Genomic DNA, 15,735 nt, shown 5'->3' on the forward strand with positions numbered 1-15,735 from the left:
CATTCAATCTTCCATGTTTAACTGGACAACAAGGTTTTTTTCTGTTTATTTTATTGACTAATGTACCCAGAGGAGGAATAATCTCTAATGTATTACATATTCTAGTATGCTGGGAAGGAGTTGTTTGGATTATACCCAGAATTTTCCCCTAATTTTCTTTTCCTCTACTACCAGTGAAAGACCACAGGTGACTCTTATATGAATTCTTTGACCTTCAGACTTGGTATTTTGGCACCATCAGCTCCCCAAGGAGGACTGGTCTACAGCACCTATAAATCTTTACTGTTAACCATGTGAATTTTAAATCTAATCATTCCCTGAATGTCTGTGACTTAGAGCAATCAATTTAGATAAGGGCAGGGTTTATTGTTTTTTATGGCCTTATAATAAGTACTGTTTGCTCATGATAATTGGTTTACAAAAGCTCTTAAGTCACTAATAAATAAGTAGCTGGAGTCATTTGTTAAGTGGAGGGTGAAGAGTCCCAAGTCCAGAGAATCCTGGTCCTCACCTAGTTCCTCAGACATACCCTCTGAGAAGACCAACCCTAGGAAATTTCAAAGGTAGTCTTAAAAAATATTAGTTTTGCCAATTTATCATGTTGTAATTGAACTACACATTGGTGTGGAGATTAGCCCAGTGGTAGAGTCGTAGAGTGCTTTCCTAGCATGTGCAAGGCCCTGGGTTCAATCTCCAGTACCTGCCTCTCCCACAAAAAAAAAAAAAAAAAGAACTGCATGCTACAAATATTGTAGGCAGTAAAATTCAGGCTGATCATCTCCATAGTCAAGGAATGGAAATGAGTGGCAACAGGAAGTAGTACTGTCAGCTCTCCCTACACTTGGCCCCATTTTACAGATAATAAAATACTGTAGCAAGTAAGTAGTGTCATTGGTATTCAAACTCATAGTTGTTGGACACTGTCTCTTAGAGAGTTAGACCCTCTTTGAATTAAAAGTCTTCAAGGGGTTGGGGATGTGACTCAAGCAGTAGCACGCTTGCCTGGTATGCGCAGGGCACTGGATTTGATCCTCAGCACCACATAAAATAAAATAAAGATGTTGTGTCCACTGAAAACTGAAAAATAAATATTAAAAATCTCTCTCTCTCTCTCTCTCTCTCAAGGAGGAAAAAAAAAAAAGAATCTTCAGGGCATGGTAGTGCATGCCTGTAAACCAAGCTACTCAGGAAGCTAAGTCAGGAGAATCACTTGAGCCTAGGAGTTTAAGACCAGTTTGGACAACATTGTAAGACCCCTGTGTCAATCAATCAACCAAATAAACAACAATAATAAAAAAAATTTGAAAGGACTGTATTGGTTCTGGAAAGCATACAGTAAAACTAAAAAACTTTTTGCAGAAGGAAATTTCCAACTCTATTTTCAAAACATGATTTTCTACATTATTTCTCTAGCAGATATTATAGGATAGCAGGGCTGGGAAGACAGTTGTTTTGATGAAATGATAGACCAATCTACCATATTGTTAACTTGATGTTAGTATCAGCCATCAAAATCAAGAATATGTGGTGGTGATAGAGGCAAGAACTGGAAATCTCTCTTGGTTAGGTCACAGTTAAAGAGCACTGATTTGTATACATGTATTGCTGGGAATTGAACCCAAGGCCTCGTGCATGCTAGGCAAGAGCTACACTCTGAGCTAATTCCCATTTGCACAGGTTTTCCTTCATAACGGACAAATTCATCTTCAGGAAAATCAAGAGACCTCTTCCCCTAATAACAACAACAAAAACCCCAAAAAAAAACCCCTCCAAGCTCAATGGAACTCAGACCTGAGCCTGGAGGTGACTCTCTATCACCTCTAGGTGGGGAGAGATTGGAGAGAGAGAGGAGTTCCTATGAAAACTTTCATGTGAAGAGAAAAAGATGGATACCTATGTATATCACTCTCAGGTAGCCAGAAGAGTCTGGAAATATAAGATTTTTATGTTCATTTTAATTGTTTTGATGTCTTAACCTAATAATAAATTGTCAGTAAATCACTTTTATGCAATAATAAAAGGTGCATAAAATGTTACTGCTTCTTCCTATTCAAGACCCCCTCCTCAGCTTGGAGTGTTATTGAGAAACATTTCATTCAGGTAAGTTGGCAGTTTATCAGAGCATAGAGGACACCCTGACAATTACCCTCCATGCTGCAGCAGACAATGTAAAAATCCTCTAGGTCCAAATTCCCCCTGACTCCCAAGAGCATATCTTGAAGAAGGAGCAGCTTTGGCGTCCCCAAAGAATTTTTTTTACCTGATTATTTGGTTAAAAAAGAAAGAAAGCCCATATTCCTATTCTTAGAGGTTAAGGGTCGGTGAGTGGAGAGATATAAGTGATTAATAAAAGCGATAAATGGTCATTCTGTGTTAAACCCAAGATGTATGGATTTTTACTTTGTTGTTGGTGGCAGTGAGATGGGGTCTTGCTCTGTTGCTCAGCCTGGTCTCAAACTCTTGGTCTCATGTGATCTTCTTGCCTCCGTCTCCTGAGTAGCTATACTATAGATGTGTTCCACTAAAGCTGCAAGGTTTTTTAGATTGGGTTTATATAATAACATTCTTGAATTCCTTCTAGTTATCAGTGAAGTCATAGTGACCATAGAAAGCCACCATCCATGGAAAAACAGTCATTCCAGATTTCTTCCATGTGACTCCAGCATGCCTTGCTGATGTTTGATTTCTAATCCCTTGGTTTAAGAGGACAGGAGGAACTCCTTTACAAATTACCACATAGAGTACTAATTGTCGATACTGATTTTGTAAAAAGCAAGTCTTTTCTGAGTCTGTTGCAAATTCCCGAGAGATTTGAATCTATCCTAGTCTGCTCTTCCTACCAAGAAGTGCATGGCATCAAAAGGAGCAGTTGTAAAATTAAACAATGATGGGGTGATGCAACTTCAAAGTGGTTGGAAATTCTTGATATAATAGGTAGTAAAGTCGCAGAGTAAAAGCAGTGACTTGACTTCATGATGACTAATATGACAACCTCAGCACTTCACTTGGTTGCTGTTGCCGAAGGAGGAGGGAGCAGGAAGGCAGGGAGATGAGGGGTGGAGGAGAGCTGCCTCAGTTGTGACAGTTCTACTAGACCATAAATTTAGCTAATTATTAGTATCAGCTGTTACTTGTTATTTAATTCCGTAGTGCTGCTCTGTAATTCTACAACTCTTAAGTTGGCAAAGCAAAAGCATTTTGTAATGGAGATAGCGGTATGAAAGATTCTATATAAATTGAAGCTTACATTTCTTGTTATAGGTTCAGAGTCACCCTATCAAGCTGGTATGACCATGAATAAAGAAGATGAGCTGCTAAGAAAGAGGTTGAGGGACAGCCGATGTTTGTTTTAAGCCAATTTTCTATAATCCCTGTCACTAGAAACAGAGGGCCAGTGGATAAAGCATGAAATCTGTGTTTAAAGCCAAAGGTGTGGGTTCTATTGCTGATTTTGTCATCATTTTGACCTTTTAGGAAAGAGATGAAATGAAAATGTTTGCCTTGTATCTTTCTGTCCAGGATGTAATAGACAAAAACAAAAGAGAAAAATGTAGGCTTCCCTAAAGTAACACATTAAGTAAACGTCAGGTGGTATCACCCCAAAGGTCTTCTAGCCATAATAATTTCACTTGAAATCTATTTATTTAGGAAACAGAAGACAGAAAGCCCTGGAGCTTCAAACTGATACTCCTTTAATGCACCTATGTTAAAATATTTCCAGGACTGTAGGCAAAATAAGTCCACTGGAAGATTAAGAAAACATCTGTGTCTACAAATTGAGCTTCCTTATAGTGTCAAGATGTATCTTCAACTATTTCATGTAAAGAAGTATAAGGTGGACACGGTGGTACACTCCTATAATCTCAGTGACTTGGGAGCTGAGGTAGGAGGATCACAAGTTTGAGGCCAGCCTCAACAATTTAGTGAGGCCCCAATTTAGCAAAGCAACTTAGTGAGACCCTATCTCAAAATAAAAAAATAAAAAGGACTAAGGTTGTAGCTCAGTGGTTCAATACTCAGTCCCCCCCAAAAATTGTGAAAAAATTATAAAACTTTATAAGGAAGATTTAAAAAAATAAAAATAATGTGGAAACATGAGAAAGCAACATGACATAGGCAAAATTCAGACACTTAATAGATAAGCTAGTGAACATCAGCTACTATGTGTGTCAGGTACTGTGTGGAGCTGAGTCTGTAGGGATGAGTGAGAATCTAATCTCCAAATTATTTAAAAATTACATGCTATTCTGATCACGTCAAATCTGGTGTGTGTGTGTGTGATTTTTTTTTTTTTAAAAGTAGGTGTCTTAGCTTGTTTGTGCTGCTATAACAAAATACCACAGATTGGGTAATGTATAAACAATAGAAGTTTATTTCTCACAGTTCTGGAGGCTAGGGCATCCAAGTTCAAGATGTTAGCATTTGGTATCTGGTGAGGGCCTTCTTGCTGTGTTCTCATGTTCAGAAGAGGTGAATAATAGGTCCTCACATGGAGAAAGCAGGAAGGACAAAAAGGGCCTAAACTAGTTCCCTTCAGTCCTTTTATAAGGCACTAATCCATTCATGAAGGTGGAGCTCTTATGACTTAATCACTTCTCCAAAAGTTCCACCTCTTAATATGGTCACAATAGGAATTAAGTTTTAATATAAATTTTGAAAAGGACACATTCAAACCGTAGTGGTAGTCTAGACATAAATAATAAATGGGATAGAAATAAAATAGGGTAGTCAGGCATGGCTCAGCCAGCATTCCTTGGCAAGGGTCCCAATAATGCCTTTGGCAACAATTTATAGGGGTTCAGTATTGAAACTGGAGAGCAAAGCAGGGGTGCTACCCTGATTTTATCCTAGCCTTCTACAACCTTGTCAGCAAGAAGGCTTAACCCCTGGGGTCTCCTGAAGCTCATTCAGCCTCTTGGTCAGGTTTCCTATCCTTCTTTGCAGCTATTCCTGCACCCCAACTTGGTTTACTGGGATGTCAGTGAAGGAAACCCATGGCAGCTATTTCTGAATTTATTGATCCCAATTTTGTAAAATGTTTCCTAGAGAAAAAGGACAGCTATTGTCACAAGTTTTTCATGTAGAAGTTCCCATTTGTCATCTGGAAAACTGGAAGCCATTGAGCTTACTGGCCTGCTCACCAGTATAGATGATAATGGAGGGTCTAGCAATGTGGGATGGCTTGATCCTCAGCTGACATCCACTGAGTCCACACAACTGCCCAGGCATTATAGAAAGAGGTCACACAGTTCTAGATAGATATGCAATCCAAAGTTGCATTCTTTTTTTTCCTTAATATTTTACTTTTTAGTTGTAGTTGGACACAATACCTTTGTTTATTTTTATGTGATGCAGAGGATCGAACCCAGGGTCTCTCATGTGCTAGGCGAGCGCTCTACCACTGAGCCACAACCCCAGCCCCACAAAGTTGCATTCTTCACATCTTAAATTTTAAGGAGGAACTTTAAAATATGCAGGCTAAATCTACTTCCTAAATATTTATTGATTGCCATTAACTTGGACCATTAAGCACTATCTTTTTGAAGCCCCATCTCCCCTTGCCCTCACTAATGAAGCATTCTCAATAATAAGCTTTTTCAGTTTCTTAAATGATCTTCCACAGTTCTTCCCTTTAAACTAAACTAAGGAAATATTATCATAACTGAAATATTTTCCTATTCAGCTAGAAATGAGCATTTAACTTAAAACAAATTGCAGGCCAAACTTTAAAGGGTCATTAATTTGTAATGGTACCAGAGGAACAAGGTGACTAAATGGCTGAAATTGGGCAGAATAGGCCTGATTTTCGCTTCTTATCTTCTCTGACAACATTTGTCCTTGAAAAACACATTTAATCACTGAATGCAGAAAATTAGAAGAACTTTAGCAGGATACCCTGCACATGGAAAATTCTTTTTGAATCTACTTTTCCCTTCTTTTCCTTCTACCTTCTCTGCTCCAGCAGTCATTCATGCCTACCATCTCTTTATGAGAATAATGGCTTGAACCCCTTCACCTTTTCTCAACTTAAATCCTATCTCTTTGGCATTAGAATGCATTTTGACATATTGAACACAAGTGGAGCCCGACTTCTCATTCCTCTGGTTGTATATGGTGCAGAGTCACTCCAGTATGGGGCCTGCTTTTCTAATAACCCCAGATGTGCAATTTCATCCTCTCTTTTAATGTTTCCTGATTCTTCTTAAACAACTAGTGCACTCAGCTTAAAGCCCCATGAAACTTTCTTTCAACCTTTTTCCTCATAAATTATGGTTTTCTCCTACCAATTGTACTAAATGTCTTGAATCTATGCTTCTTCCCTCTACTTCCTTCTCCTAACATTGACTTCTTGCCTATTGCAATCTGACTTCTGTAGCTGCTAAATCTGCGTTCCCAGAGATCAGTAATTACCCCCTGTGCACCAAATCCAGTGGCCTCCTCACATTCCTCTTCCGCTTGTCTGTAGCGTGTGATATGCTTGTCCACTCTCTTGCTAAAATTCTCCTTATTGCCTTTTTCTTTACCTGCAGGCTTTACCCCTCTGCTGTTCATCACCTCCCTTGTCCATCCTTTTAAATGCTGGTGCCCTCCATTCTTAGCTGCTTCTGATTGCTCTGAATTTTCCTCACTGGATGCATCTAAGAATCACATAGGGAGCTCTTTAAAAATACAAACCCAGGCTGAGCCAGGTGGTGCATCTCTGTAATCCCAGCAATTACAGAATCGCTGAGATTCTGAGGCTGAGACAGGAGTATTGTAAATTCAAAGCCAGCCTCAGTAGCTTAGCAAGGCCCTAAGCAACTTAGTGAGATTCTGTCTCGAAATAAAAAATAAAAATGGCTGGGGATGTAGCTCAGTGGTAACGTGCCCCTGGGTTCCATCCCCTGGACCAAAACAGAACAACAACAACAACAACAAAATCCAGATTAAATTCCATTAAATCTGATTAGATACATACCAATTAAATCTGATTTCTAGCCCCACTTAGAAATCAGATGTAACCCATCTGGGTTTGGATCCTGGCATCTATTTTGTAAATTGCTCCTCAGGTGATTTTTGAGTCCCACTAGGATTGAGAACCACAACTCGGGATTATTTGCTTTTATCTTCAGTTTTTACCTCATTCTTGATATATAGATCCAAATCTTCTGTTCTTTGCTGAGCATCTCAGCTTGAGTACTTCATAATACCTCACTGTCTATGTGAGGTATAAAATCACACTCATCATGTTCCCAATTCTGAGAATCTCTCTGTTTATAAGGCCACCATTTTCCCATGTTCCCATACTGGAGACCTGGAAGTCATCCTTAAACATCCCTTGTGCTTTGTCCTCAATTCATTTACTTGCCATATCCTATAGCTTTTGTTGCTGACCTGTGTCAGATACATTCTCCTTACCACCAATCAATGTCCTATAATAGGACTTATTAAAACAACTTCTTTCCTGGCCTCCCGGCCTCTGCTCTCTTTCCTTTTCATTCCATTTTCCATGTGCTCATAGAGAGATCTTTGTGGAACACAGATCTGATGAAACCCACTCAATCACTATCAAAGGCTTTCTCTTACCCAAGAATAGAGTCCAAATTACTTGGTGAGGCCATATAATTTGACTCCAGTCCTCTAAAATGATTCTCCTCTATTGCAGATTCCTATCCATATAATGTTCCTCAGAATGCAACTCTCTAATTGTGCTATTCTCCAAGCAAGCATTCCTTCTTGTGTTTGCTTATGCTATTATCTCTGTCTAGGATTGATTCTGCTCAGATAGCTTAAATGGAATAATTACAGAGATATGCTCCTGGTAAAGGGAAAACACAAGAGTGGTTGGTGTATCTAGAGACTAGCAAAGTGAGAGCACTTACTTTCCCTAGGCCCAGAGGGCCAAGAGGATGACAATTTTCAAAGCTCAGTGAGAGCTGAACCACAGGAAAGGGAGCCGTCAAGGTAGGATGAGCTGTTCATAGAGAGGATTATAGCCACTGCCAGAACCACAGGGAGGAAAACAAGATGGGTCAGTGAAAAAATAACCTCTCTCTCTTCTCCTGCCCTCTCTTCTCCAATGTCTTTATTTGGCCAAACTCAATCAGAAGCTTAACCACCAGGGATGGTCAGGTGAGGCAGTTTTTTGGTTACAAAGCAGACAGAGAGAATGAATGGGTGAGGGAGGGTGAAATTAAGTGAAGGATAACCACAGAATCTTCTTTTATGTATAGTAAAGGCCCTTTTATTCTTTAGGACACAGTTCAAATGTCGCCTTTCATGTGAAGTCTTCTTCTGTTTTTCTGTCCCAAGACTCAGTTATTTATTTATTTAATTATGTTACAGCTATCTGGTTTTGCTTATAGAGATTTTTTATTTCAAGAAATTATTATCTAGAATAAGCAGCATGCTCATTTTTTAGTTGTAGATGGACACAATTCCTTCCTTCCTTCCTTCCTTCCTTTCTTCCTTCCTTCCTTCCTTTTTCACTGAGGATCAAACCCAGGGCTCATATGTGCAAGGCAAACGTTCTACCTCTGAGCTACAGCCTCAGCCCCCTGGACTCAGTTATTATTTCATGCCTCTATACCCCTTTAGCCATTGTTATGTCTTCATTTTTGCATCTATCGTCCTGACTTATGACACAATTGTTTATGTAGCTGTATCCATCTCTTGCATCACATTTTGTGCTTCTGAAGGAAATGGATAGTGCTTCATTTAGTGCAGTGTCTTGCAGGTAACAGGCACTAATAACTTGGTGGAATTTAATTGCATTCTCATATTATCACCTTCTCCACCTTTGTCGAGGAGATTCATACATACTTGTAAACCAGAGACCTTACTTTTTTTTTTTTTTCTTATTTAACGTTCCTGCTTTTCATAGTAGTTTCTTTTTGGTCCTGCTTCTGCTTCTTGCTTTTTAATTTTCCTTCTCCTTACCTACATTTCTTAGGTTAGATTCTTTTTTCTTCAAAAATAATTTATTTGCTTTTGATCACAAAACTGAGGGAAGGAAAAGGGGCATTGCTGTTCCCCTTGGTCACATTTTCCAGTCTTTGCACCTCTAAAACTTGGCCCACTTCAGAAGGTGCTCTCCCATTCTGTCAGCTACAGAGTATAGGATGGCCACATGGTTAAGACAGCTGGATGCCCCTGTAGTCAGGGAGATCCCCCTTTAGTGTCCCAGTTCATTTTTTTTTTTTGAATACTGCAAGTAACTGATGGTTCTCTCAGTTTTTTTTTTTTAATTAATGAATAAGCAGGTCATAAATTCTGACCATACAACTCTTAGAAACCTTCCAGAAAGATCTTCTGAAACAGGAGCAGAGACCAAGGCTTAGGCCCTTCTCTGCCTCAGCTTTCCAGGTCCCAGGCTGCCTGTGGCACCCAGAGAGCTGCCCTGGGTCCCCCATATCCCAGGGTGATGATGGAAGAAGGGCAAACCAGGCCACACATGAGGCATAAATAGTCTTTATTGGGCTCACACCAGGAGTCCATGGGTCCTGAGGACCTCTGTGAACTTGTTAGTTTTCTTTTCCACATTCTTTTATGCCTGTTTTCATAGCCTCATAAGCTGTTTTTCATTCCAGTAATGGATCTTAGCGTTCTCCTTTCTCTTCTCCTCCTCTCACTGCCTGGTACTTCCAGCCGACCTCATGAGCCAGGCACCCCAGGTAGGCAACTTTCTTGTTGGCTTCAGTTGCACAACCTTCAGGGCAGCAGGAACCACCAGCCGCTTTTTCTTGTGGTAGGGTGGTGGAATTCCATCAAACACTTTGAGGTGGTCCAGGGCAGCCTGGCCTCGCTCGGTCTTGTGGTGTTGTAGGCAAGGCACCGAAGATAGCAGGAAACAGTTTTATTTGGCTGCAGCCAGGTTCAGAGGGTACAGCCTTTGCTGTAATCAATCAATCCCCTGAACCCCGAGTTCAGGGAGTTTCAGAGTTTTATACCCAGTGTGTAAGGGGAGGGGCTCAGAAGTTCACAGTCTGCAGAAGTTCACATAAAAGCAGCTTTTGCTTTCACTGTTCTGGGCAAGTTAACCCTTCAAGGACAACACCTGAGAAGGGGAGAGCTTCTTCTCCCCTTTCTTTCCTCCCCCTGCCCGCTGTTACCATGGGCCCATTTGTAACTTATCTTAAAAATGTAGACATCCCTGTGAAGCCCAGCTCAAGGCCAGAGGCCTTGTTTGTACATTTCTTCAAAGTACTATACTGGATACATTTGTGAAAAACTAGTAAGGGGGTGTCCAGCACCTGGAGTGCTGGTATCTTCTCGGCCAGTGGCCAAATAAACAGGGTGACACAAAAATAGGAAGTTTATCTACAATGGACTCTTTTGCTGACAGTCCTAAAATTAGCCATGAAGAGGGCTTTTCTGTGGAGAAAGGGGGTGCCACTTCAGTGGGGCAGCATGCCTTAAGTGGTACAGGCCACAGGATGGGTTGGTATTCATCCTCTTGCAGGTACTTCAGCTTGTTTCTGTAGAAATTTCCAGAAATGTTGATGTCCTCACAGCGCACAACCAATCACCTTGTGGCCCAGTTTTACCTGTTTGGCCACAATGGCCAACAGACGGCCCAGGAGATGGCCGAGGCCATCCAGTACCAGGACCTGCCCCTCCGCCTTCTTCAGCAGCTGCCTGGGACGGTTAGATTCTTAACTGCAGCTTCCCAACAAATTTTGGAGGAATACTGCTCTCTCTGATCCTGGCAAAGGGCTAAAATTTTCTCGCTTTTTTCTATAATCTATAAAAATAGTTTTTCTTTAACTTATGCATGAAGAAAGCTTAAAAATGAAGCCACAGACCCAATTTTTCATTTTTCATTGGACTTTAAACTCTTCTGAATAGAAGTTATGCTTGGCTTAATATGTTTTGCATATAGAAAAGTCTTGTCTGCTGTTCCTATTCTTTATAAACACCAATAGCAAATGCAGCTAACATTTTTGCTATGCAAACATTATTTTATATTGCTGGTTTGGATGCACATTTGAGATTTTTATATGAAAAGGACTATTTTTAAATCCAATGAAAAGTATCATTTTTTACATATGTAGTGTTTATAATAATGGAAACAATGGGAAAGATTATAATTCCATAGCAGTTCTGAGTTTTCAGCTCAAATATTGTGTTTTTCATCTTAAGAACTTGGATCTTTAAAAAAATATATGTATCTTTTCCTAATATGCTCATGCTTTTCTCTACTTTCTTGCACATATGGAACATAATTATAATTATTCTTTTAATGTATTTGCCTGCTAATTTTATCACCTGTGGCATATCTAGGTTTGTTTCTAACATTTTTTTTTTCATTATGGGATATATTTTCCTGCTTTCATGTATTCCTGATAATTTTTTATGGTATTCTTACTAAAATTTCACATTTTTTTTTTTGCTTCCTTTAAATATTTTTGAGTTATGTTCTGGGGCACATTTCAAGCTACTTAAAAACAGTTTGATCTTTTCGAGTCTTGCATTTAAACTTTGATAGGCAGAAGCAGAGCAACCTTAGGGCCCACTTGGTCTCATGAAGCAATAGCTTTCTGAATATGAAACTCAATGCTCACTATATCAGAGAGTTTCCATTCACGCTGTTGGGAATGTAAACTTTCCATTCCTCTGTTTGCACTAGTAATTGCTCCTTTCAGGTGTCTCCTTCCTGGCTCAGGTAGTTCTCTCACAGGAGTGCTGAACTGACCAGTACTCTGCTGAAGACTCAGCCAAAGGCCCTGGGACTCTCCACTACTCTCTCTCAGTGCAGGTTTTTACCTCCCTGGTAACCTAACCTATGAATTCAAGCTGCCTCAACCTTCCTGAATTCTGAACTCTGTTCTTACAACTCAGGAGACTTCCAGGCTTTGTTGGCTTCAATTTTGGGGGGCAATTATAGATTCACCTTGTTTCTCTTCTTTCAGAGATCACTGTCCCATGTAGCATGTTGTCCAACATCTGAAAACTGTTTATATATTTTGTCTTGTTTTCAATTCAGAGTAAATTGGGTCCCTGCTATTCCATCATGGCCACAGGTTAAAGATGAATTTTGATTTTCAAATGGGGAATGGGGAGGTAGGTATGTTGAACCAATTTTGTGTCAGAAAATAAGCCAGAGGATGATCATGGCTCACTCATTTATCTTCTTAGTTTTATTTTCTTCATTTATAAAAGGAAGAGGTTGATCTAGTGCATTATAAAGTTTTTCTCTGCTTCTTTGGCTGGGGATGTAGCTCTCCAGCATTGGGCCAGGGCAAGTTCTTTGCCTCATAAATTGTTTGATTCCATAATTCAGTACATGCATCTTTCCAAAGGCAATTGATAGTCTCCAAAGTGACAGATGAGAGTCAGTGTGAAGGAACTCCAATATTACCTAGTAGAACAAATTTGGAAGAGAAGATTTTTATTCAAAGAAGGAATTTTTAGTTACAAACTTGGGAGGGGTAATACAAATCCTATAGGACACACATGTAAGGTGACCAAAAAAATGAAGGTGAGAGAATGTATAGGACTGTATTCTTAGTTTCATTATTGTTTATAGTGCCTATGCACCGTGTAGTGAACATGGCAAGTGTCCAATAGGTATCTGTTGAATATCTCAGTAGTACATGAAGCCATTTTCATAACAGGGAAAACTAACTGGAAAAGCTTCCACTATAACAGTAGTAAAAGTCCATCAATATCAGGATAGGTTAATGGTATATTTAAGTAATATAATGCAATATAGCAGTCAAAAATACTGAAACAGAGTGGTATAAAATAATGTGGAATGCTTTAAAAGATACACTGTTAATTGAAAAGGCAAGATCATTATGTAAAATTGTATTATTTTTTATTGATATATTTTAAAGTAAAAAAGATTTTAAAAGAATTGAAAAAGCAATATGTATTATATATATTATGCACACACACACACACACTTACATATATGTAAAGGTAAAACATAGTACAAACTTGAATAGTCAAAGATTATATCAAGAAGGATATACAATTGGTGACACTTGTGCCTCAGGGGTGGAGAACTGGGGAGAGAGTATGAAAGGAAGACTCACTTTTCCCTTTATGCCCTTTGAAGTTTTTTGTCATGTGCCTGTCACCTAGTTTTTTTTAATGCTACTGTATATGTTGTTATTATTATTATTATTAAATTAAGTAATTGAACTTTTCAAAAAGGGTAGATTTCCACAAATCTATCTGGGAAACCTGCACCTATAGATAATGTGTTTGAAGGAGCTAAACCACATCCAGTCTTTCTACTATTATCCCAGGAAAATACAGGGTACTTTCATGGCTATAATTAGTTTATTATTCTTAATGAAAAGAATTGTCAAGCTACATACCCACGTGACTGGCATCTGGAGCATAATGTTTGCTTGCATTCCTTACTGGAATATGGGTGCCATGAGAAAAAAGAATAAGGTCATTTGTTTCTAATGACCCTACATATATTCTATGGTGTTTAATCTTTATAATCTAACCCACCATCTTTCTGGCTTTCAGAGGAAATAACAAGAAAGCACAGGGTACAGGAGCTGGAAAGTGAGATTGTGTGATTCATAAGATGTTAATATGTGGACAGTTTGCTACTTTAACTTGCTACAGGTAATGGGTAAATGTGTATGAAAAAGTGAAATAACCACAATGTGAGGACAATAATGTTTTTTGTTTCAGGGAGAGTTACTCCTCCAGCAAGTTATCTTAAAAAAATAACTTCTAGATATAACCCGTGTTCTTACATACATACTTCGGGTAAAACCCAGCCAAGTATTCCCTGGAAGATAGGGAGAGATATTTGGAAACATGTGCAAGGCCAAAATTATAAAATCCATGGCTCATTATGCAAGTTGGAAAAAGTGCTAGGATCTGCTATTATACATGCCCAAGGCATTTTCTTCTGATGCTTTTATCTGCTTTAAAATGTCTAGTGCTGTTGTTGGTTTTGAATTCCTGAAATGTCAATGTAGCAAGTAGATAGTCAGTGCCTGAAAGATGCTTCCAAGATCTAGCCAGCCAATGAAAGGATATGAAGAATAAGATATCTGACTTCAAGAGACTTATTTTGTCATATGAGAGGTTTATTGTGTAGAAACCACTATAACACATGAATAATAGGTAGGAAAACACTGCTGTTGGGGGGAGTCATTATTCAAAATAACAGTGTTTGGGGCAGATTATGTACTTGTAGGAAGAGTCCTTATTCTCCTCCCAATCTGAACCATAGATTAATACTTTAACAAGGGGTGGGGGTACTACCAGGGTTGTCACATTTAGTACATAAAAATGCAGGATACTTGTTATATTTGAGTTTCAGAAAACAACAAATAATTTTTTAGTATACGTATATTGCATGCAATATTGGGGACGTACTAAAAAAATGATTCACTGTTTTATCTGAAAGTAAAATTTAATTGGGTGGATGCTATTTTATCTGGCAATCCCAAGAACTAAACAGAGTAGAGAGTAGACGACATAAATTGTCTTTCCCTCACCTTTTAGTTCCTTCATGATGTGTTGCTGCTGACATCCTCTAGACAAGCAGGATCCCATGCTGCAGAGCCAGAATAAAGAAACAGAATGCAGAAACAGGTCACAGAGGGAACTAACTTAAGTGAGACAAACCCTCGTTTTGCCCCTAAATAAATCAGAGGTATCCTTATACAGGATGGAGGTTTTAACCAGAATATTAAAGGAAAGGGTGATTGCAGAAGGATGGAGGGCTTGAAGGAATTCTGGGCTGTGGAATTTCTTGTTGCAAGTGAACATAGTTTCTGGAAATTAGGTTGCTATGAGATGGAGAATGTGGTTATGAGAAGACAAGGATAATGCATCGGTGGTTTTTCTACATCGGTAGATTTGTACTGCATAGGTGGATTTGTTCAGAGAATTATGGAGGATTTTGGAGACCATGTTAAAGGTTTTGTGTTTACTTCATGAATCGATGGGGCCCATCTGAAGGCTTCTGATCAGAAAATGGCATGATCAGAGCTTTGCCTCAGGAATATTGATCTGATAGCTCTTTAAGGAGGGATTACAAAGGAGAAAAGAAGTGAGAAGGGACTACAGTCAGGACCACTGTCAGTCAGTTTGGCATCTGTGTTTGGATTAGAAAAGGCACCTCCGCAGAGGGGTATGCAGCCCAGGGTACATGGTTTAGTGACTAAACCAGGGGCTGGATTTTAGCTCTCCATTATCCCCTTGGCCAGTATAATAGTTGGTTAATGAACACTGGTGACTTAATGCAATGAAGATTTGTTTCTTGCTCATGTAATAATCCAATGTCTGTAGAGTGGTTCTCCTTCAAGGAAAACTTGGGGATCCAGGTTTTCCACCTCTATCTTATAGTAGGACCATCTAGAATATGTAGTTTCCAAAGTCACTAAAGTAGAGGAAGAAAGAATTGGAGGTTCTCTCAGGGCCACTTGTGACCAGGCTTGAAAGTAACTCATATCACTTCTGCTCATCTCCCATTGGCCAGAGCCTGGCCTCAATTTGACTACAAAGGAAGATGTGAATAAAGAAGTATAGTAACTTGTGTTGTTCTGTGGCAAGACAGCACTGAAAGATAATTCTAATAGTTGGAAAAGACTGTAGAGGAAATGTGGCATACTTAATTCCATTTTCATTTCGACTATAAGAAAAGCAAAATATCCTTTCTCTTGTACAAAGCACTGTATAGATTTAATAAGCACCCATGTTTAACAGTTTGGAAAATTATGAATCATAAATCCAGGAGAGACCTCTACTCACTGAATTGTCCATGCTACTCTG

At 39.1% G+C, this 15,735-nt stretch overlaps 1 pseudogene; it reads right to left on the bottom strand.

Moving 5' to 3' along the window:
* Positions 1 to 9,460: 9,460 nt before the first annotated feature.
* LOC125615189 lies at positions 9,461 to 11,913 on the bottom strand (annotated as a pseudogene).
* Between the last annotated feature and the right edge of the window lie 3,822 nt (positions 11,914 to 15,735).

Source organism: Marmota marmota, unplaced genomic scaffold (assembly GCF_001458135.2).
Source record: "Marmota marmota marmota unplaced genomic scaffold, marMar, whole genome shotgun sequence".
Taxonomy (NCBI): Eukaryota; Metazoa; Chordata; class Mammalia; order Rodentia; family Sciuridae; genus Marmota; species Marmota marmota.